Here is a 25,976-nt window from a genome sequence, read left to right on the forward strand (position 1 = left end):
TGGTAAGTTGTATGATTGTAGATTTTTAAAATAAATAATATGATTCAATGTGATTTTCCCCAAGAGACTTTCTGAAACAATTTAAGCTATTTTTTTTTCTTTTTGATACACATGGATTCAGATTAAACATAGAAAGACAACCACAATCAAAACAACTAAAAACTATTATATAATGACTAGCTTTTAAATCATTTTTTATAATTTTTAAAATTATTTTCAGGTGAAAAAACAAAGATTTTATTAGTATAAAGCCCTTTCAGATTGGAAATGCTTTCAATAAGAGTAGAATAACTATTCAACTCAAAAGATAATGGTTAGGACATTAAGAAGTTAAAAAAATTTGCCCATTATCATATTATAGATTTGGATTTAAAGGAACTTGGTTCAAATACTACTCTTTATATATACTATTTGTATATAAATTATGATAGTAAAACTGTTGGTGATAGTGTGACCTGTTATAATCATTCTGGACAACAATTTAGAACCCTGTTGAAAGGGCCATGAAAAAAGTATACCCTTTCACCCAGCAAAACTACTGCATCCTAAATAGATAAAAAATAGGGGGCACCTAGGTAGCTCAGTGGATTGAAAGCCAGACCTAGAGACAAGAGGCCCTGGGTTTAAATCTCACCTCAGAATTTTCCTAGCTATGAGACCCTGGGCAAGTTAGAAAACATGGTGGTCCAGCCACAAGGAAAGGAGAAAAAATATGTTGACATCCTTCTGAGATCAGCCTCTTCCTATTATGAATTATTAAGAGAGTCATTGGGATCACTGACTCTCACAGCCACCTTATCAGTAACAATTCTCCAATCAGAGATATCTGTAAGGGGAGAAAAGGGTTATTTATATAAAAAGGTTAGAATGGGTTATATTTAAAATAGGGTCATCATAAATTTACATTAATTCCAAAGAGATTTATTTACAATTTATTTACAAAATATAGAAAGAGTGAAGTAAGAAAATCAGACAGAGATTAGAGTAAGATATCTTGCTTTTGCTAAAGAGAGTGTCTTCGTTGTTACTAAATAAGGAGATAGCTAAATGCAATCTTCACAAAGTTATACATCTGAAAACAACTAATAACTGCTTTAATTAAAGAAATGATATGGTTGGAAATTAGATATGTTATTGAAGACAATGTACTAACTAAAGTTTAACCTTTTAAAGGCAAGAAGAAAAAAGAGAAAAGCTGGATTTTTGACAAGTATGGAATCCCTCTAATCTATGTACAGAGCTCAAAACTGATTTTAGAATTAAAAATGCTGATGAATTATTTCATTTTGTCTTCCCCAAAAGGTACTAGCTTCCACTCATTTTTAAATTTGTGCCATCTGTTTTTTTTATCAAGTTATAGTTTTCATAGAGGAGAAGGTGGTGTGCAAAGAATTTATTACATGAATATTTATTCTGGTGTGTATACTTCATTCTCATGGTATTATTATCTTTAGGTAGATGATAAGGTACATTTAGAGCTGAGAGAACTAAAGGAAAAAATCCATTCTCTAAAATGCTTGGGACATGTGTGAGCAACACCTCTGTCATCTGTTTCCATTTCTGTTAATAAAGATCATTGAGATTGGTATCAAATATTTTTAATGAAAATAATTTTACTCTTCCATATGTGTTGTAAATATTGTGAAAATAATTTGTCTCCATGTTCAAGAAGTTCCTTCATGAATCCCATTCAGGTATCTAGTTTTATAATAATGTAATGAATGAAATCTTCTGGAAACTACATATATATTAAATTTTTAAATTGATTTATTAAAAGATTGTTCAAGATTTCTAACTTGCTAGTGGACTTCTTCCAGTCTAAATAGATACCACAGAACATGAACCAGACTAAGGATAGAGCCCAAGAAATGGAGACAAAAGTAAAATCAATTAAGCAGCTATGCTGGACAAAAAGGAATGGTATAATAGCTGGAAGAGAGAGGTCAAGAATTTCTGACTTCCTCTGGCACATATCTTATATACCCTTTCTGACATCATCAACCAGTCCCTCCCAAGGATATGTGAAGATTAAATTTAACTCTCTTCTGATTGTGAAAATGAAATTAATTAATTCTTCCCTCATTGTGAAAATTAAATGAACTCCTCTGCCCATTTTAGATTTAATCACCAAAGGTGTAAACACACATTCACACTTGAAGGGAGTGTAAAGAGTAAATTAATTTTTACAGGAGGATGTCTGGGACCCACATGTGAGATACTGGGTGATGAATCAGAATTGACTGATTGCCTCCTGGTCAGTCCTAAAGAAAAGCTTCAACTGTGATTGGAAGATGTAAAATTAGGGGAAGGCACAGGAAGTGATGCAAAAGAAAGTGTCTTTAAAAGGGAGTTACAATTTCCTAAAGAAATTCTATTGATAGTTCTTCATTCTTCGGAGTGAAGGCTGGTGAAGAATTTGCTGATTGGATGACCCAAGACCCTGTTCCTGTTGAGGCTGTTCTAAAATCTTTTCCTTTGGACTAACATGTGGTGAGTGAAAATCTGACTCTTGACTGATGAATTTTCTGAAAAAAAAATTAGCCTCAGGAGAAAATTACTTCTTGAGAGAGACTTCCCAGGTTCTCAGCTTTGCCAAGGCCTAAAGACTACCTCTCCCTGCCCAGGGTTGAGCCAGGGGCTGGGAGTAAATTGCTTAAGCTAGATATCTTACTCTAATCTCTGTCTGATTTTCTTACTTCACTCTTTCTATATTTTGTAAATAAATTGTAAATAAATCTCTTTGGAATTAATGTAAATTTATGATGACCCTATTTTAAATATAACCCATTCTAACCTTTTTATATAAATAACCCTTTTCTCCCCTTACAGATATATCTGATTGGAGAATTGTTACTGATAAGGTGGGCTCAGTGATCCCAATGACTCTCTTAATAATTCATAATAGGAAGAGGCTGATCTCAGAAGGATGTCAACATATTTTTTTCTCCTTTCCTTGGACCACCATGTTTTCTAACTTGGGGGCTAGAGCTGACTAACTTCATTACTTAGAGAGTTCTTGTTTAATAATAAATGAAAAGTACTTCTTCACTCTGCTTGTGACAAAAGCCAACAAAGTGAGATAACCTTAACCCTGTTTTCTTTAACAAAGACAAAAGAAAGAAGGATCCAACCCAGTTTAATAGCCTAGGGCAGGTATTGTTTTGTAGCTTTAAAATAAAAGTGTTTGGGGTGACAAAAGGAGAAAATATTTCTTTAAATATATCCCATTTCAATATTAATTTTTCATAGTGATTTTATGTATTTCTTATAATGTGTATTTCAAATTTTATAGCATATATTTTGACCAAATATCCCTTCCCTGTTCTTCTTTGATAGATTTGTAAAGATTTTTGGTAGATAAAAACTATACCCATCAAATATAGTGCCCTTATTTTTACCTAACATAAACTTTGATGATGAAGTAGAACTATAGCCAAGATGTCCCAATTCCAACCACAATAATTTTAAAATAAAGCCTCAAATATATTTTTGAAGTGATGGTGCTGATTGAATATCAAAGTGAGAATCTTTTTAATTCATGACAACTTATTCAGTCAGAAAGATAGATCCATGAAACAAGGAAGGAGAGTAACCTGAAGTCCACATGGATGAAATGCCAGTGGTGGGAAAATATGGTGACAACAGAAACAGAGGCAACTTTGGAATAGCATAAGAGGCTCTAGCAATAGGTTAGAAAGAGAACACAGGAGACCATTTTGCTATCACTATACACAGGGCCAGATGCTGTTTCACAAATCTATTGCCTAAACCAACTTCTGTGCATAGTTCAAAAGCAGAGGAGAGCACGTTAAATCAAGAGAGTGTGTAGCATGCAAGGGACAGACATCCTGAGGAATCATGTCACTTCTGATCACAAAGAACAAGAGACCCTGAATAACAGTGTCACTTTGGCTGCCAAGGGTACAGGGGCCCTAAGAAGCAATAACAATTTCAATCCCAAAAAATCATGGACCCTTCCTGGCTAAGGACAAGAGTAAAGACTAGAAAAGCATTATCCAGACTTGTTCTCATATCACACCATGTTGGAAGGAACTGGCTCTGAATACAGAAGTGCAAAAAAACAACAACAACAACACAACAGATCATTTTTGTGCTACACCAATTTCACACTGTTAAAAGAGTCCAAATTTTACAAACTTTAATGTTAATGAAAAGGGAAAAAATGAGAAAACTACAAAAAAATCCTTCTTCATAAAAAGTTATCATGCTTATACAGAAGAGCAAACTCAGGAGACAATAAAGTAAAAACAGCTACAAGGAAAATCTTGAAGAAAAAAATTAATTAGAAGCTGAACAAGAAATACTAGAAGAAATAACAAGAATTTTAAAAATTAAATTAGAATGGTGATTTTCTTTCTGGTTTAATTATCAGAACCTTATTTGTGTCATAAAAAGAGATTGAAAGTTCCCTCTTTCCCTATTTTCCCAAATGTTTTTTTTTTGTAATATTGGAGTTATTCTTTAAATATTCTGTAAAACTCACTTGTGAATACACTTGACACTGTGATCTTTTTCTTAAGGAGTTTTTTCTATGGTTTATTCAATTTATTTTTCTATGATGGGGCTGTTTAAGTATCCTATTTCCTCTTTTGTTATAAACATACTTCTCCTTACATCACACCAGACTGAAAGAACTGAAACCAGACCTCCAGAGCTAGCTCTCAAGACAATTGTACAAAGAAGTTGAAAATTAGAACAATGCTCCCTTCACACAATTAGAGAGCCCAACTTTAATAGATTTTTTTAATTCAAAGAAAAGAGAAAGACAGGAAAATGAGTAAACAATAAAAAAGAAACTTAAAAGGAAAGGTATTTTAGTGACAGAGAATGCCAAAACCCAAACTTAGAAGGAGACAAAATCAATACAACTACATTCAAAACCTCCAGGAAAAATACAATTTGCTCTTGAGCCCAGAAAAAGGTCTTCATGAAGAATCGGAAAATAAAATAGAAATAGAAAGAATCCACCAATTTCCTTATGAAAGAGATCACAAAAGGATAACTCCCAGGAATATTATAGTCAAATTCCAGAACTCCTAGTTCAAGGAGAAAACATAGCAAGCATCCAAAAAGAAACAATTAAAATACCATGCAGCAACAGTCAGAATAACAAAAGGTTTAGTAGTTTTCCATTAAAGTATTGGAGGGCCTTGTATATGATATTCCAGAGGGCAAAGTAACTAAGACTTCAGCCAATAATCACTTATGCAAAAAAAAATTGAGCCTAATCCTTTAGGGGGAAAGTGGGTATACAATGAAATAGAGGATTTTAAAATATTCCTGAAGAATATGATAGAATGATATCTAAAAAATAAAATTTAAGAATGAGGACAAGGAATGCATTGGGAGGAGGAATAAAAAATAGAATAGCTAATGAGGGAAAACCATACACAATTAGTTGAGTATATAAATCTATCTTAACCTATAGGAGAGCAGGAAGGGGAGAGGATAGGAGAAAAAAAGTGGGGCTGATAGAAAAGAGGCAAATTGAGTGATATAGTGGTCAGAAACTAAACGGGGGGGGGGGAAGGACAGACATTACACAGTAATCAAAATGGTGCAATTTTTTAAAACAAATCTCTCTAGTAAAGGCATGATTTCTCAAATACAGAGAATTGACTCAAATGTATAGTAAAAAAAAACATTCACAAATTGGTAATTGGTCAAAGGATATGAACAGGTAGTCATCAGAAAAAGTAATTAACAAGTTCTAAGGTCATGTGGAAAAAAAATATCTAAATCACTAGTAAATAGAGTAATGCAAATTAAAATAACTGAAGCACCACCTCACATCTATCAGATTCTGCATTATGACATAAAAGGTAAATGAAACAACTTGGAAGGAATATGAGAAAATATAGACATTAATGTAGTTAGGAGAGTTGTGAACTTATTCAAACATTCTGTATAGAAATTTTTTGCCTAAAGAACTATAAAGCAGTGTATGTCCTCTGACCCAGTAATACTCTTACTAGATTTGAAAGGCAACGAGATTAAAAATGTTGGGGGGATCCATAAATACAAAAATATTTATAACAGCATTTTTGTGGGGGCAAATAATTGGAAAGTGAGAGTATATCCATCCATTGAGAAATGTCTGAGCAAGTTACAGTATATGAATGAAATGGAATGCTATTATGCTATAAGAAGTGTTGAGTGTGGGAGCTCAGCAAAACTTTGCAAGACTTCCAGGAAATGAGGTAGAGTGCAATAAATAGAACCAGAAGAAAATTGTTCATAGTAATAGGAATACTGTACAAAGAACACCTGTGAATAACAAGTTATTCTCAGTAAAACAATGTTCCAAAATAATCCCAAAAGACTCATGATTTTAAAAAAAAGTAATCTACTTCCAGAGAGAGAACTGTTACAATATGAATCTAGACCAAAGCAAATATTTTTTATTTATTTTTGTTTGAATTTCCATCCACAAAAGTACTAATATGGGAAAATGTATTATATGATTGCACATGTAAAATCTCTATAAGATTGATTTTCAGCTCAGCAGGTGGGAGAGAAAGAGAAATTTTGAAACTCAAAACTCTTTTATAATTGTTGAAACTGTTTTTAGATGTAATTGGGGAAACATTCAATGAGGTGGACATAGTGAAGATTAAATTTAACTCTCCCCTGATTATAACAATGAAACTACTTAACTCTTCCCCTGATTGTAAAGATTTAAATTGTAACCCAGGCCTATTTTTAGATTTTAAGCACTAAAAGTGTAAACACCCTACTTAAAAGTTAAGTATGAAGAACTGCCCATTTTAGAACTAATCACCAAAGATGTAAACACCCCATTTCACACATTAAGTGGGAGTCTGTGACCCATGTGTGAAATAGTGGGTGACAAATCAGAATCAACTGACTGCCCAAGGGGGCAGTCCTAAAAAAAGCATCAACAGTGATTGGTAGACATAAAATTAGGGGAAGACACAGGAAGTGATACAAGAGAAAATATCTGTAATAGGAGCTGTTACTTCCTGTGAGAGGTAAATTCTTCATTCTTTGATCTGCTAACTGGACCTGAGACCCTGTTGCTTTGATCTGACACATGGTGAGTGAAAAGCTGATTTAATTGTTAGATTTTCTGAAAAAAAAAAAAAAACTATCCTCAGGAGAGACTTACTCTTTTCCTGCACCCCCCAGAGCCTTGGCTACAAGGGCCAAAGCCCCTCCAGTTAAGAACTAACTCTCTCTCTGCCTGGGGCTGAGAGAAGGGTAGGAGATAAATTACTTAGTGCTTAAGTTAGATAACTTATCCTCTCTCTGATTTCTTGGATCATTCCTTCTACATTTGTAAGTAAATTATAAATAAAATATCTTTGGAATTAATTAAATTCCTGTTGAACACACTCATTAAATATAATGTCCAACCCTTTAAAAATAAACCCCTTTTGTGATGCGGCAAAGTTGGGATATTAATGCACTGCTGGTGGAATTGTGAATTGATTTAACCATTCTGGAGGGCAATTTGGAACTATGCCCAAAGGGAGATAAGAAATTGTATGCCCTTTGATCCAGCCATAGCACTGCTGGGTTTGTACCCCAAAGAGATAATAAGGAAAGACACATGTACAAGAATATTCGTAGCTGAGCTCTTTGTGGTGGCAAAAAATTGGAAAATGAGGGGATGCCCTTCAATTGGGGATTGTGGTATATGTTGGTGATGGAATACTATTGTGCAAAAAGGAATAATAAAGTGGAGGAATTCCATGGAGACTGGAACAACCTCCAGGAAGTGATGCAGAGCGAGAGGAGCAGAACCAGGAGAACATTGTACACAGAGACTGATGCACTGTGGTACAATAGATTGTAATGGACTTCTCCATTAGTGGCAATCCAGTGATCCTGAACAACCCAGAGAGATCTATGAGAAATAACATTATCCACAGAGGAAAAACTGTGGGAGTAGAAACAACAAAGAAAAACAACTGCTTGATTACTTGGGTTGAGGGCGATATGATTGGGGATATAGACTCTAAATGCATATCCTAGTGCAAACTTCAACAACATAGAAATAGATTCTGATCAAGGACATATGCAATACTCAATAGAATTGTGTGTTGGCTACAAGAATGGGGGGGGGGGAGGGAGGGTTGGAAATAAAATGATTCCTGTAACCAAGGAGTAATGTTCTAAATTGCTGAAATAAAATAAAATAAAAATAAATAAATAAATGAACCCCTTTTAACCCTTATAACATGAAAGAGTTTGCCTGGTAGACCTAAGGATAAGGAAAAAAAATTAAGTCAAAAGAAGAAATAAAAACCATTATAAAATTTAAAATAGATAAAACAGACCAAATTAAGTTTCTGCACCAACCCAAGCAATGCACCAAAAATTAAATGCTAGAAAATAAACTGGGGGGTATTAAGATTAATTAAGTTCCAAAGACCAAAAAGCAACTCAGAGCAATATTGGATACCTTGAGGTTTTGTAGGCAGTGGATTCCAGGATATAGGGTGATTACAAAACCATTAACTGAGCTAATTAGAGATATTGTTAAAGAGTCACTGAAGTTAACATCAGAACATTTGCAGGCCATCACTAAATTAAAAGAAGCTATTTTATCTGCATCTGCTCTTAGAATTCCTTACTACAAAAATCCTTTTGTCCTACATGTGCATGAATGGAGAGGTGTAGCACCTGGGTCCTCACCCAAAGTTTAGGACCACTCCAATGACCTATAACTTATTATTCATCCCAACTAGATCCCATTGCGGGCAAGAATACCCCCATGTCTCTGGTGTGTCTCAGCATCAGTCTTTTTAGTGACAAAATCAGTTGACCTTTAGTATGTCCTTTGACTGTCATGTGTCCACATGAAGTTGAAGCATTAATATAAAGATACAGAACTCAAACCTTTTTATATCAGTGACTAACAAAATATGAGATCACTTTATTGGGGAATGACAATATAATAATTAAAAGATGTAACATTTATATCCTGCAACTTTTTTTTACCTTATTTATCTACTTAAGGAGAGCCTTTACATGACTGTAAGACAGTAGTTCAGCTAGCAGAAATACATCAAGAGCATCTCTCTGATACATCCTTAACCAACCCTGATTTGATTTTGTTTACTGATGGCTCCTCCTATATGAGGAAAAGCACAAGATATACCAGTGCAGTGGTAGTGACTGAATTTGAGACTGGTTTGCTTCATTGCCTAGAAATTTGAGTGCCCAAGCAATAGAATTAATTTCATTAAACAAGCTTGTGATATTTCAAAAGATCAGACTGCAACAATATACAATGACGCAAAATATGCATTTGACATAAGCCATGCAATTGGTTCTTTATGGCTTCAGCATAGATTCTTAACATCTGCTAAAAAATATACATATATATATATACATATATATATATATGTGTGTGTGTGTATATATATATATATATATATATATATATATATATAGCCAATGCAGAAATAAGAAGCTTTACAGCTTCTTAAACAACTTGCTTTAGTCCATTGTAAAGCTCATAATCACAATAATGATTTTGTCACATGAGGAAATCATAGAGGATGACACAGCTAAATTTGCTGCAGAATAAGGTTCTGAACTATATTAAACCTTTCTGTAATTAATGAAATAGATTTAGAAAAAGCATACACATAGAAAGAGGTACAGAAGTGGAAATAAAATTTTAAATCCCACCAATGGTGTGTGGATTGCTTCTGCAGGAAAGGCTATTCTCTTCAGAACATTTTATAATCAAATCTGCCAAGTCATACATGCAAAAGGTCACTTTGGTACACAGGCAATCATAGATATGGTGAAGAAAATGTGGATTGCACCTGGTATTACCAGCATTTCTTCAAAGGTCTGTTCATCTTGTTCAGTTTGCCAGCAGTTTAACCAGCACATATTTAAACAAACAAACAAAAAACTTTTGGGGGAAGGCCTCTAGCTTATACATCCTTTGAAAATTTATAGATAGATTATATTAACATGTCTAAAACAAGGAATTACAAATACAGCTTGGTAACTGTGGATCAGCTAACAACATGGCCAGAATTTTTTCCATCCAACAAAAACACATCAAGCTTTGTAGCAAAGGTACAATTAAGGGAGATCATACCTAGATTTGGTATACCAGGAAAGATAGATTCATATAGAGATGCACATTTTATGGATTTGTTATAAAAATAAATTTTGGAAAATTTAGAAATAACACCAAAGTTCCATGTCCCTTACCATCCTGAGAATTCTGGCCAAGCTGAAAAAATGAATAGGGAAATTAAAGCAATGAATGAAAAGCAGTGCACAGAAATTCATCTAAAATGGTACCATCATTACCTTTATTCTATTTAAGAACTAGGTCTAGAGGGAACTTATGTATTTTGACATATAAAATGCTATATGGTCACACCCCTATGCAGGCAAAAATATTTATTCCAGTTTTTATATCCAAACTGGAAGGAGATGTAAAAATAGCTGAATAAATAAGGGAATTGCAACACAGGGTCAAAGAACTACAAGAAATGGTGGAGGGGCATTAGTACAAACATGAGCAATTGATTTTATACTACACAACATACACCCAGGTGATTCCATATGTATCAAAAACTTTAGCAGAACAAATACAACCCAACCAGCTTTGGAAGGTCCTTATCAAATTTTATTAAAAGCACCCACTGCTATAAAAGTTGAAGGGAAGACATCTTGGATTCACTGTGTGCATGTCAAGGCAAACAGCAGGTGAGGAACTGAACATCAGTTGAAGATGTCTGCAGGTGAATAAAGTTATTAGTAACATAAAAATAGCTCATAACATAATTTGCAACACTATATAACTTAGTACTTAGAAACTCATAGTAATATAAATAAAAAGAAATTATTTTAATATACTTGAAATAGTGTAGTAGATATAAAAATTAGATTTCATATATTCCTGTAAGATAATATCAAAGGAAAAGTTAGATAAAGTAAATCTTCAAGGTTTTTAATACCCAATTCAAGGAGGATTTTATATTTTGTTAATAGGCAAATTTGAAGGAATATGTAAATAGTATATACATATTAGGTAAATATGAATATTTGTATATATGTGTAATGGGTTCCTTTCAGAGTTTTTTATTTTCTTAGTATCACAGGTTAATTTTGAGTTTTCATTTTAGATAGTTCTTGTTTTCCTGTATTAGCTTAGTTAAAAGTTTGGTTTGAATTTTCTTCCATAGTATTTGTAAGATTCATTTTGAATTATTTTAGATAGACTTTTGTTGTCTCTAATGGTATAGGCTACAGATTGTTATTGTATTACTGTGTTATTGCAAATGTTTCCATTTTTGAATTTTTGTAATTGTAATGTTTTGACTTGCAGTTGTGCAAGGACTTTCTTTAGTGACTTTTTTCTGTTTCTTGAATTTCTATTTCCTATCTTTAGCATAGTATAGAATAGGTATAGTATAGTTAGGATAAGTCATATAGAGAAGAACAGAATAAAGTTAAGATAAGAACTATCTTTAAGGAATAGAATAATGGGTTAGGTATAGCATAGTTTACTAAGATCCATTTTGAAAGACAAGTCTTTCAAATGGATCTCAAGGGGGTAAATACTAGGATTAATTAAGCCATATGTCTAATGAGGACCATTTGGAGTAATTGGGATCTTAGCAGCTATGGACATGTTAAAGAATAGTGGGTAAGGTTTCTTTAAGGCCAGCAGAATCTTGGGAAGGTTGCCAATTGCGTAGCTTGAGTCAGTTGGGTTTACAACTGCCAATGGTCTCCTGGAGGTTTTTCCCTAGGAGGATGTTGGTGTTTCTATTCTCTGGAACACTGAAAAATTCCAGTGGCTGGTGAAGGACGAGAAGAGGTTCTGGAATAAGTTTATGGGAGAAATCAACAGAAAAGAGAAAGAGAGAGTCTGTTTTTCCTTTTTGTGGCTGCTGAGAGGGCCAAGCCATTTTGTGGCCTGCTTAGGCCAAAAAGCTTAACTAAGCCCAGAAGAGCTGTCAGTGGGCAGAGAGAATGAATAATCAAAATGATTTAAAGCTGAAAGAGATCTAAGCAGACAGTAAACTTACTTATATAACTGAGAGAATTAGTAATTAGTATAGCTTATTTAGTATAGACCTTGTTTTTTTAGAAACAATTTTAAGGAGACTAGAGTTCCTCTAGCAAGAAGAAAGCCTTTGCAGGCTAGAGGTGTGGGAAAAAGCTAAGAAACCTTTAAGACTATAGAAGCAATCCTAATCCTCAACCTTTGTTACGTTTCCTTACCTTTCCTCAAACCTTTTCCAATATTTATTAAATAGTGTGTTTTTTTTTGTTTGTTTTCTACATCTGTCTCCAGCATTTTTCCTTGCATAGGCACAAAGGAATTACACAGTGCTTCAGTAGCCAGAAGCTATTAGGAACCTGCCTGATCTACTAAAAGCAGTAAAGAAGATACTGTACCCAATTCCTTCCCTACCATTCCTATACCATTCCTGGCTGTTCATTTTTGCAACATTCTTGTAGATAAATTACATTAACATCTTTTCACAAATATTAACGGGGGGATATTTATAGAAATTCATCATGCTATAAGAAGACTTTATTTCTCAAATATACAGAGAACTGCTTCAAATTTATAAGATTACAAAGCTTTTCCCAAATGACAAATGGTCAAAGGTTATGAACAGGCTATGTCAGATGTTAAAAAAATATCTTTAATCAAATAAAAATGCTCCAAATCACTATTGATTAGAGAAATTCAAATTAAAAGAACTCTAAGCTATCAAGTCATACCCATTATACTGGCTAATATGACAAAAAAGGAAAATAATTAATTTGGAAATGATGGGGAAGAATGAGGACCCTAATATACTGCTGTTGGAACTACAAATGAATATAATCATTCTGGAGAGCATTATGGAACCATTCCCAAAGGGTCACAAAACTGTGCACAACCTTTGGCTCACCAATACCACTAGTAGGTTTGTTTATATCCCAAGGTGAATAAAAAGAGGGGGAAAGAACCTACTTGTATAAAAATATTTATAGCAGCTCTTTTTGTGTTGGTCATGTACTGGAATCTGAAGGGATTTCTATCATGTTATAAAAAAGCATCGGTTTAGGAAAACTTACTGTAGTAAACAATTCTCTAAGAAAGGAAATACAATGCATCAAATAGGAAAATAAGTAGCTAAGAATGAATGCACTGTTAAAGGGATTTTCTTAATCTCTCCTGTCTCCTTAGGAGGCTAGAGAGCAGGATTTCTAAATTAGAATTGACAGGAATCAGTAAGCCATAGCTGAAGATTCTGTTATCAGAAAGTCCAGGACTGAGGAAAGGAAGTATCCAGTCCTCTGAACAGGAAGTTGGGGGGGACAGTTGGTCAGTGAGGAGAGATAAGGAAGCAGCTGCTGACAGCTGGGGATATTTTGCCTCTGGGATCTCTAATAAGCAGGAGGTCTGTTTCTGAGGCAAGAATCTGGTATCAGTTGGCTACTGACAGGTGGACTGCTATAGAAAACTGACTGAAGGCGTGAGTGAGTCGTGGCCATCAATTATTTTAGGGAGTTAGGTAGTTACTGAATGATTTATAGATAGTGTAGGTTAGAATAGGTCTGGCATCCCAGGCAGAAGAAACTGTCCTCAGAAGAGTTAGAGGTATGTTTAGGAAATTTTAGGTAGTATTAGGAATTTTAGGTATATTTATAGGGCATAAATTTAATAATCTCTCTTTCCTCTTTTCTTTCTATCTGTACTTCTTTCTCTAATTAACAAAGTTTCTGTTAAACTGCTCTCCTCACTGTGTGGAAACCCTTAATTTAACCCTTATGGTACAAAACCTCGATGAAGAAAATGACTCCTTAATACTTAGAACTAGACAAATGGAAGCTAATGGCTTTAGGAGACAAAAGACTACTGATGAAATAGCCAGAATTGATCAAGTTCAGCATTCAAAAGAAGCATAAAAAGGTAAATGAAAAAGAAAGGAAAAAAATTAAGAGAATCATTAGAACTAAACTAATCAAATCATTGTCTGTGGAAGTGGTAACTAGGTTACTTACAATTTTTATAATATGCTATATATAGGGGTGTATGGGGTGCTCAGGGAGGAGTAATATCTTTGGTATGAAGGGCTTGTCTGACACCCAGCTCTCACTTGTGGCTCCTAGTAGCTGCTAGCATGCGGCAGAGGCCACACCCCAGGCAACGGCTTCAACAGTCTGGCTAAACCTTGTGAGAGTAGCCATCGGGTCATCGTCGATCCCTGGTGAACTAGGGCTTTGCTCACCCAGCATGTGAAGACTGTTTTGGTGGAACAGGCGGAGGAAACCAACAAGAAAGTACAATGGCTGAGATGGCGATACAGCAAGGCACTGTGGAGTGCTTAGGGTGGGTTGGAGCACAAAAGACAACACGGTCATCCAATGCAGCTGAGGAAGTCTCCAGGTGTAACGACTTTTCGTGCCATTGGACCCAAGCTTCCAAAGCCGAGAGAGTGGGACTGTCTTTCTGCAACGACTTTTCCACTTAAATCTTCACGCACAAGTGTCTTTGTGCACAAAAAAACAAAAAGACAATGAGACTACTACTAATATGCTATATCAAAAATATTTAATATATTTAAACTAATATGAAGATGAGATTAATTCTCCCCTACCCATTTTTTAGATTTAATGACCAAAATTGTATACACCTCACTTATCCTTAAGAGGAGAAGGTCTGACCCATGTGTGTGAAAGTGGATGACAACTCAGAAACCATTGACTGCCTCCTGAGCAGTCCTAAGCAAAGCTTTAGCTGTAATTGGTCCACATTAAATAGAAGGAAGGCACATGAAATGATGAAAAGGAATGGTCTTTAAAAATGCCAAGAACTTCCTGTGATGAGGACTTTTCACCTTCAACTTAACCTTTGTAAAGGTTAAAATTATGGTTGAGACTGAATGTAATAATTATTTTGGTCGCCAAGGATTTATAAAATCCTAATGAAACACCCAAGTCAGCTAGAAATTTTATGGTGATTTAATTGATATAGAGGAGGAGATTAAGAAGAAGGAAGATGGAAGGGGCTAGTACCGGATGGGAAGATTTGGAGATCTAGAAATTAAGGTTTTGAGTGTGAAGGAGGAAGGAATCAGCCTGACCCTCAAAGGGGCTCAGGTAAGATGCCCAAACCTGAATCAGCTCAAGGGCAAAACTCACTGCCAAATCCAGATAAATAACTGCCACCACTCCAAGATTGTTGGAACTCCTAGCACGCTGCCAACCAGTCACCTCTCCAGGGAAAGAGGAAGAGAGAGGAAGTGACATGCCTCATATAGACAGTTATACGTCACTTTCCTGCATCTCATCTCTACCAATGATAGCTTAGCTTGACTTAGGACAGCCCAGGGGTCTGTCCACTTTTTCTGCACATGTCTGTTGAAGGCCATTTCCTCAGATAATTAAATCTTGAGTTTGGTGTAGACCTTCCTAATTTTGTTAAACTAAGTGGGGTGGAGAAATAAAGGGTTCCCAAGACCTGATTCTGTTAGTCCAAGTATCTCTATTGTTATTGATTAAGAAATAGCTAAATCAGATCTTCTAATGTACAGTCTGATTAGGGTGGAATAGTTTTAAAATTCACACCTTAGAGGAGCTCTGACTGAGGACTGCTTCTGTTAGGACTATCATATGGTTAAATGAGAAAGGCTGACTCCTTTCCCTAATTTATTCTGGTGATACTAGCCTCTGGAGAGGCCCATCATCTTAAAGAGGCCTTGTGGCTAAAACCTTTATTTAATTTACCTCTGGTTCCCCTTTGTTGGGGCCTCTTAAATGCTGCCTGGTTCTGATCTGGCCAGAGTAAATATCTATTTTCTCTCTGATTTTTTTTTTTACTTTCACTCTTTCTCTTTTTATAAATAAATTACCATAAAATTATTTGTAATTGAATAATAAGTCCTGGCAACCATACTCTTAAATAATTTAGTCCAACACTTTAATTTGAACCCTTTACATTCTGGTTATTACAGTAATCAAGGGAAATAATGGGCTTAAACTAAACATATTCCTTGTGGAGCAAGAGATAATTAAGATACTTAAGGTACTTTAAGGTAATCAAGGAAAACAATTGAGGTAAATCCATTAAATTATTAGTAAGTAGGTGATAACTAAGATGCTTATGATATCTATGATACTTTAAATAGCTAAGATACCTAAAGTACTTAGAATATCTAAGGTGCATAAGATACATAGGAACTTCATTATTATTTGGGCCAGGAATAAAAGTGTATTTAGAAAGAAAGCATTGATTAAATTCAATATAAAAGGATGAGATGATTTTTTTTTTAATTCAAGGGATAAGAAAGAGTAATATACTATGAGAAGTGAAAGGGAGAGAAAAGTTGGGGGTAAAATATCTCAAGTAAAGAGGCATCTAAGAATCTGTACAGTGTGGATGCAGGTAGGCAGCTTAGTAGATAGAGAGCCAAATCTGGAAATGGGCAGTCCTGGGTTTAAATTTGATCTCAGACATCTCCTAGCTAGGTGACTAGTACAAGTCATTTTATACCCCACGCCCCCACTGCCTAGCCTTTACCACTCTTCTGCCTTAGAACATAACATTGATGCTAAGACAAAAGATAAAGGTTAAAAAAAATCAATTCAGTGGATAAACACAAAGTAAACAACTGAAAAATATAAAAAATGATATAAAGTAGAGTAGAACAAAGATAAAATTGTACACAGAAACTATATTATATATGATTATCAACTACAGATGGCTTAAATATTATATAAGGCCATATCTAGGAGTATTACAGGTGTAAGATTAAAATTAATATCCAATAACTACATGTATTATATTTTATGAGATTTATTAATAATCACTTGAGGTAGAGGAAATAGAAAGACAAGAGTAAAGCCTGAGTAAAGGCAACTTTCCCAACCATGTTCACAGGAAAGAGAGTGAAGAGGGGTGGAGTTCCAGAAACTTATCTCCAAAATGTAAGGATATAATATAAGGAAGATGGATTTGGGATGCTTGGAAATGTAGTCCTGGGTTACAAAATTCTAATTATACACGGGAGACTTCTGACAAAAAGGATATCCTCCACCAATGAAGGAAGTTTCAATGCAAATTGAAGCATACCATTTTTATTTAGTCCATTGTTTTTCTATACTACGAGATATGTATTTTCTTTCACATTAAAATATGTATTATACGACTCGATATACAAATATAATCTATATCATATTACATGTCTTTCTGAGGAGAAAGGAGTGGGAGGGAGAGAGAAAACATGAATTGAAAAAATCAGAAAATCAATATCTAAGAATTGAATTGATATGTAAAAATTAGTATGAATATTTGGACTTCAGAATCATGAAAACAATATAATCAGAACTTCAATTTATTCTTTTATTTGTTGATTTGATATGTTATAGACAAAATTTACATCTGTACATAGATTTTTCAGATAACTGATCATTTTAAATTTTTTTCTAGATTGTATGTTGATATCATTTTTAACAATCATTTATTTTACAATCAATTTTTCAACCTCCTTCCCACACCACATGTTATCATGTAATACACATATCCACATTTCTCAAGTTTTGAAAGAACACACAAATTATTTCCACTAGAGAAAATTTTATAGTAGAAATTAAGTGAGAATGGTTTTCTATAATCTTCATTCAAATTCTGTCAGTTCCTTCTATGTCAGTGTATATAGTCTTTTTCTTTATCATGAGTCCCTTGGAGTTGTCCTGGATTTTTGCATTTTACAATAACTAAGTCATTCCCTGTTGATCACTGTATATTATTCCTATCATCTAGTACAAAGTTCACCTGGTTCTACTCACTTCACTGTATATCACTTCTTAAAAGTCTTTCCAGGTTTTTCTTTTGCATATTTGTGTGTGATATCATCTTGTTTGTCTTTTCTTATGGTATAATATGATTCTATTACAATAATCAGATAACTGGTTATTAAACATTTAAAAATAATATAGCAAGAGCTAACATTTACATAATACTTATGATGAGCCCTATAGGTACTGTTAGACAATTTACATTTATCTCATTTGATCCTCAGAATTCCCCTGAGAGATAGTAATTTCTATTATTATCCCCATTTTATAGATGAGGAAACTGAGAGAATTTAAGTGAATTGCCCAAGGTCACAGACTTAATAAGTGTCTGAGGCTTGGTTTAAATTCAGGTCTTCCTGATTATAAGCCTAGTGTTCATTCAGTGTCTCAGTCCTCTACATCCCTGATTAGAATCCATTACTTTTGAATAAAAAATTCAAATTTGGTTTTCAGAGGTGTCTTAATTGAAAGAAAGAAAGAAAGAAAGAAAGAAAGAAAGAAAGAAAGAAAGAAAGAAAGAAAGAAAGAAAGAAAGAAAGAAAGAAAGAAAGAAAGAAAGAAAGAAAGAAAGAAAGAAAGAAAGAAAGAAAGAAAGAAAGAAAGAAAGAAAATAAGAAAGAAAATAAGAAAGTAAGAAAAAAGGAAAGGAGGGAGGGTGGGAGGAAGAAACAAAGAAACGTTAGGTGTGGGGTGGTAGATGAGGTTTTAAATCCCTGGGCATAAAAAGAAATATTCTTCATAAAAATGGATAAATATCAACATCTCAACCTTGTTCAATAGTTACTAACTTAATTTGACTTTTCTATGTGCTATACTCTGTTTAGATTGTTTTAAGTGTCTAATGCTGCAGGTGTCATTCAAATTATAAGAATGGTTCTAGTAACTCTAAAATGAATAACAATTAATTTTGGAAGGAATATTTAATGTGGCCAGAGTGTAGCCTTTCATTTAAAGATTTCTGATTAATAAGAATTAAAAAGAAAGTATTTCACTGGAAATTGTATTAATTTAAGTGAATTTCATAGGGTGAAGTGAAGAATTCCATCATCTAGCATCTTCTCTTTCAAATGCTTTGTAGCATGAAAATAAATTGGGTTTGGTCTTTGACATTTCTATTATTCTTACTGACATTTCAGTAGCTGACATAGAAATTCTATCTAGTTTTTAAGAAAGGAATTGAACTAAAATGCATGCATATTCTATGAAGGATCTGAATTTTTTTTAAACCCTTACCTTCTGTCTTGGAGTCAAGTGACTTGCCCAGGGTCACACAGCTGGGAAGTGCCTGAGGCCAGATTTGAACCTAGGACCTCCTGTCTCTAGGCCTGGCTCTCAATCCACTGAGCTACCCAGCTGACCCCAGGATCTGAAATTTATCTTCTTTAATAATTTCTGATAATTAAAAAACACATGGTTATTATTTGAAATATCTGAAATTCTATGGGAAAGCAGCAGGATTCAGTACGTAATTAATGCAGGAGTCTGATTCTTCTAAAACTATAAGAATTTCTGAAATTTTCTTCAAATATGGACAAAGGATTAAGTTGATATTTTCCAATCAGAAGTCAAATTTGATTAAGATACAATATTACATGATATAGAGGTGGAATTGTATTCAGAAAGATCTAGATTCAAATTCTGTCCTAGGCAATTACTAGTTTTATATCCTAGCAATTGATTTTATTTCTCTACGACCCAGTTTATTCTTCTATTAAATAAGGAAGTTTTTCCATAAAGTCTGAATTTGTGGTATTATGATTATCTAATTAATTTTACATTTTAATTTTCTTTGCATTTCAAATAATTCTGCTATGTTGTACATATATTATCACTCAAAACTTATTTCCAAATTATTCATTTTTTCCCCTCTAAAAAGTGGATTTGGTACAATTACATTTCACAGAGATTGCTTCCCTTGCTTCAGCATCAGTTTTTTTCAGTCCTTTCTAACAATTCATTATCTAATTTGGGTTTGTTATGACAAAAATACTGGAGTGGTTAGCCATTTCCTTCTCTGATTTATTTTATAGATGAAGAAACTGAAGCAAACAGGGTTAAGTGACTTACCCAGGGTGACATAGCTACTGAGTACAGCCAGATTTGAATTCTAGAAAATGAGTCTTTCTGACTCCAGACCTGGAACTCTTTCTACTGCATTACTTAGTTTCCACTCCCTTTTAAGTAGAATACACCTAATATATGTCACTTCCTTTTGTGATGAACATAGAATTTTAGTTGGTGGGTCAGTCAACTAATAAATGTTGTCACTGATGTAGTTGTTCCTCTGGGCTGCACTGTTTTACCAAGTTTGGCTATTGTGACTATCCTTACTCTGCTAGGGACTTCTATTGCTGGGTCCCTGTTGACTGTTCTTAGTTTTAAAGGCTCAGAAGGTCTTTCAGTATTCTATTGTCATTCACCTAGAATAAGAAAAGATTAAATATAGCAAAGATAGAAGGAATAAAAGAGTTATGAGTTGCAGGCCAAAGGACTGCCGGATGAGGAAGGAGATACTCAAACTAGAAGTTTATAGGACTTCTTGTTTTCACCACCTCCCTCATCCCTGGCCCGAGAAGACCTTTATTTATTTAATGGGTCAGAAATAAGAACATAGAAATGAAAAGTCCTTGGAATCTTCAGGGATCTGGTCCCCAGGAACCAAATGTGGGGTTGAAATTGGATAGAAACATAAGCCATATGACTGAAATTAAGACTTGAATTATTTGTATTTCTTTCTTCTCTCTTAGATCACTCCACCTCTGCCGATCATCCTCAGAATTCCAAATCTTCCTGCCCTATCCTATCACTGCTTAGATGCATATTTCAGTAATGTGTCACTAAAGTCCCCCTTCTCCACTTTGCTTTGTTATTCTCATATGTACTCTTCATTATTTCAGGGTCATAGTGAAGGGATTCAGCTCCAATTCTTCTAGGGTCCAGATGACTTCCACCCTATACAATTAAGAGTAGAACCTTTCTAGCTCATCACCATGAACATGACATAAATACAGGTGGAACTCTTCATGATTCTTCCACTGAATCACTGTTACCCAAAGCCTCTTCAATCTTTTTTTTTTCCTGAGTTTCATCATTTCAGGCATCTTCATCCCAGCTGGCACTGACAAAAACTTCTTCCTCTTCTCATGATAACATTGTCTGCATGGATAATGAAACCTGTTTAATAAAGTTTATCTTCACCACTCTCTTCCTCTTCCTTTTCCTCTGAGGATTCCTGATCAGAAGGCTCCAGCTCCTCCCAAGTATGTGACCATGTCTGGTCAATCTTTCCTTCCTCGTAGTCTGGACTTCTTCTGCAAGGGTTCTGTATACATCTCTAGAGAGCATTTTCCCAGTCTCATAGATAAAAGTTTTATCCCAGCCTCTGGAATGGTAATCAAAGAACCAGCTCTCATGAATGGAAGAATTGAGTTCAAGGATCTTCAGTTTGTTGTAGGAAAAGGGAGAACAAATTACTGCATAGGAATTAGCCATAGAGCAGACACTTTGTGTGTATTTGGTCCAACTGGCATCCCCAGTGAAATCATAAGCTTATTAGACAAATCTCCTGCCTACTTCTCCTTCAACAGAATCTTGAACTTTTTCTCCTTATAGTAAAAGTCTCCAAGCATCATCAGCTTTGGCTTGTTCTACCACTTGAAGAAGGCACAGTGGAATTTCTAGTAGTCAACATCAATCTTCCCCATCTTTAGTTGAATCTTCTCTTGCATATTTTTCTTCATGGTTTTCTGTTCTTCTCCTGGGGAGCTTTGCATCTCCTGAATTCCTCTTAATTTGATAAAATCTGGAAACTCGAGTAGTGTATTCACAATACTCCATTTGTCCTATAGATATTTGTGCTTAAAGCACCAGTGGTGTGGCGCCAGCACTGAACTCTTTCTGGCCTTCAGGTTCAACAATAAAATGGAGTCTTGGGTTATCAAATCATGAATCTCTACCATAACTGACCAGTCCATCAGTTGCATCAGTTCTGCCACAGAAGGCTCCACAGTAAAATGCCTCACCCTCTACTTCTTCTTCTTCTTGGAGAGTTTGTGATCCCCTCCTGCTTGTCTTCACTATGTCCTTGTCATTGTCTTTCATTCCTCCTCAAAGTCCTTCTTCTTGAGGACTACAGAGCTATCTAACTTGTTCAATTTCTCTTGTTCCTTCTCTTTTTCTTTCTTCATGCCATTGGTTAGCTTGAAGCTTTCAAAAATCCTCTTAGTGAAGATAAAGTTGGCTTCACAAGTCTTGTGATCTTCAGTCACTTACTCAATGTCTACTGAGGCAGCAGAAGAGACTGTGCCAAAGGGATATGGTGCCAATTTCTCTCAGTTCCTCAGATGTACAGAGGAAGTACTGAGCCCTGTTGTTTTACATGAGGATTTCTTCTTTTTGTTGTTTAGTCACTTTATAATTATTTTCTTAAAGAAAAACATGTCTTTCTTAGTCTCAGAAACTGAGATCCAGGGATGATCTTGTGTCTGTCTCCAAATCCTTTTCATCATGCACTAATATCAGCTATTCCTGTCAAATGTCTTCAGCTGTAGGATCTCTAAAGTCTAGGGCCATGATAGCATGCAGAGGCCTCTCTTTGGGCACCCACAGGCCCCTGGCTTAGCTTACTGGGAGCCTGGCCTTGTCCATGAATGAAGGGGGTTCAAGCCTCTTTCCATCATCCAAAGGACTGAGTGCAGGCCTCCCACCCTGAAGCCATGAGCTGTCTCACAGTCATGTCGCCTCCACCCCAAAAGCCTCCAGCAGTTGTGTGCCTCCCACCCCAAAGTGGCAACCTCTCCAAAGAGCAAGATCTGTTCTGAGGGGCTTAGAGCAAGGTCAGTCCATGGCTAAGAGCCTGGCCTAGCCCCCCAATTTCAGGGGTGGGGTATAGGGCCCTGGACCTTCCCCATGGAGCTTGGCTCTCTTCATATCCCCACCCACTAATGCAGAGGTGAGTGGGACACAACATGGAGTTAGAGGGCCATGCATGCAGATGGGGCCAGAGCAAGGCATTCAATGAAAATGGATATAGGCATGCAGTCTGGAGGTGGGGGGAGCATGGCATGAAGTCCCCAAGAGGTTTGCCATCTAGGGTCTATGGTATCTTGGGATTTATGCTGTGGTCATCTATGTGTTGATTTTCTTCTTCTATAGGGAATGGGAGCCCTGGAAGACTGGGGCCTGGAGCTCCAACTTGAGGAACAAGGGGTGAGAAACCTATAGGAGCTATAACTTAAGGACATATTGGGAGTTATTGATGCTAAACTGTTTTCTAAGATGGTTGTACCAATTCATAGCATAACCAACAATTTATTAGTATACCAATTTTACTTCATTCCCTCCAGTATTTGCCATTTCTAATAGACATAAGGAGGTAGTACCTCAGAGTTGTTTTAATTTGCATTTCTTTAATCAGTAGTGATTTATGGATGTTTTTTCATATGACTATAGTTACTTTTGATTTCTTCTTCTGAAATCTTCTTGTTCATACAGTTTGCTCAATTACCATTTAGAGAAAATCTTTTTTAAAATAAATTGACTCTGCACCCTACATATTTGATGAATGAAATTTGTATCAGACAAATTTGACCATAAAATATTTTCATTATTTCATTATTTATGCTATCTATCAGTAAAATTTAATATTCCTGGTTATTTTTTAAGAAGGTCTATTTTTTGCTTTTGCTTTGTCTTAGATCATTATTGCTACCCCTGCCTTCACTTCAGGTAAAGCATAACTGATTTCAGGTTATCTAGTGAAGCCAACCCCAGGCTTTAGGTAATGTCTCAAAGTCACCTGTGAGTCAATTCTTTTTCCTATTTAATCCCCAGTAGGTAGGTTAGTTTATAGCTTTGGGGTTTTTAGATAAGAGAAGGAAGATATAAGAATGGCTTGAGAAGATCAGAAGAATAAACCACAAGATGGTGGTGGTATAGATTGGAGGGGAGGAAATATAACTAGATAGATTTAGTACTTTATTTATCATTTCCCTGCCCTTAATAAACTTGTTTTTACTAATTTTAAGGATTGTGCTTTACTGGCCCTGGGGAGGTTCCTAGGTGGGTTTTATCATCTCCCCTCTATATAGGAGGGATTTTTATTTCAGTAGTTCTTGAATTTGGCTATAACATTCAGGGTTTTGTCAATTGGGAATTGAATGTAGGATGTGATCTGTGGATTCGTTCAATCTCCATTTTTCCCTCTTGTTCAAGAATGTTCAATTTTCTTGGATAATTTCCTGTAGAATAATGTCCAGGCTTTTTCTTTTGTCATGATTTTCTGGTAGTAAAATAATTCTTAAAATATCTTTTCTGGATCTGTTTTCAAAGTTTGTAGTTTTATCAATGAGGTGTTTCATATTTTCTTCAATTTTTTAATTCTTTTGATTTTGTTTTATAGACTCTTGTTGCCTCATGAAATCATTTGCTTCTTGTTATTGGATTCTAATTTTTAAAACCTGAATTTCATCCCTGGCTTTTTGGTCATCCTTCTTCTTCTGGTCTGTTTTTCTCTGTAGTTTATCTTACTTTCTTTGCCTCATTTTCAAGCTATTAAATTCTGTCTTTCAAGACACTATTTTATTTGTTTAGTTCAAGGTGCCTCTGTTTCCAGATGACCTATTTTGCTGTTAATTAACTTCCTTCCCCAATTGTCTTCAACCCTTCTTAATTTTTTTTTAATAATTATCATTTGAGTTCTTCCAAAACCGGAGTCCAATTTGTTCGAATTTCTGCATTTTCACTTCATTCATTACCTGGATAGAAGTTTTCAATTGTAATCTCTTTTTTCTTTTTCTGTTGTTTACTCATATTTTTTTCCTTCTCCATCTTCCCCCCACCCCATTGGCTGTTATCTTGCTACTCTGATTATTTGCTAGATCTGTGTGTTTGAGCTATTCTCTCCTGAAGGGGCTTGTTCTCTGTTCTGCTGATTGACTAGATTAGGCTGATGGAGTATTAATGAACCTTGAGTTAATATCTTCCCCAACTGGCAACAGAAGCTGAAAGTGTAGGTAAAAGTGTAGAGGCTAAAGGGAGCTTTTCTTCCCACCCTTTTATCAAGGTATTCTGTAGTGGTTGCAGCCTTTGCTCTGGGATCCAAGGCAGCAGGATTCTTAAAGTGGCTTTCAGTGAAGTGGGTAGGGGAAGGGTTTTGGAGATTGCAGTAATTATACTTAAAATTTTTTTTTAAATTAATGCAGTAAATCTATGTACTTCCTCATTTTACTGTAACTTTGTTAACAAGCATTTGCAATAGGATGTTTTCCTCTAGTAAGCAGAAAACTTATCACCCATATAAGGCATTACTGGAGGATGCGGGATGGGGTTCTTGGAAATGTGTGAACCTGATGACCATGGGTCATTACCATATAGGGCACATTGGAAGGAAAAGAGGTGGCTTCAGATCTCTTATGACCAATGAAGAAAATTACATATCTCCTCAAGTAGCTGGAACACCAGCCACAGAGAGAAAGCTTTTTGGACCAGTTAGAAAAGATATCTAATCTAGGGATAGAAAAGATGTTTTGAAGAGATAATACAAGACACTGTATGATGTAAACTTAGAGTATGTAAACAAGAGAAAAATATTCAATTTTCTTTCATGGGAGGAAATATAATGGCCCAGCTTTGCAGAGAAGCATTATTTCTCAATTAACATGTTTTTGTCTTGGTGTTTTGCCTTTTTGTTTTCTTTCAAATTGGCTGAAATATTCATTATTCCCCTCATCCCCCCCCCAAAAAAAAAGAAAAGTAAGAAAGAAAAATGACTAATGAGCCTTTACATATACCTGAGAAAGAAAGGAAAAGGAAGGGGAAAGGGAAAGAAGAAAAGTGACTATATACTCAGTTAATCTCAGAATTACCCAAAATAGCAAAGGGAAATAAAAGTTTTATTAAATGAGCAATGTTAACAAGAGAAGACAATGGAATGAAAAAGATCATATATCTCTTCAATAAAATCAGAAATATCAAGGCAATATTGAAAATGAAATGATAAAAATTAAAATGATAATATGGAAAGGATTTAACAGAAGTAGAAGGAATATGTAGAAGAAACATATAACTAAACACAATCTAAACATCACTGATATAATCTAGAGCCAAATATCCTGGAGAATGGGGCTAAGTAAGCCTAAGGAAGCAGTTCT

This window comes from Monodelphis domestica, chromosome 3 (assembly GCF_027887165.1).
Source record: "Monodelphis domestica isolate mMonDom1 chromosome 3, mMonDom1.pri, whole genome shotgun sequence".
NCBI classification, from domain to species: Eukaryota; Metazoa; Chordata; class Mammalia; order Didelphimorphia; family Didelphidae; genus Monodelphis; species Monodelphis domestica.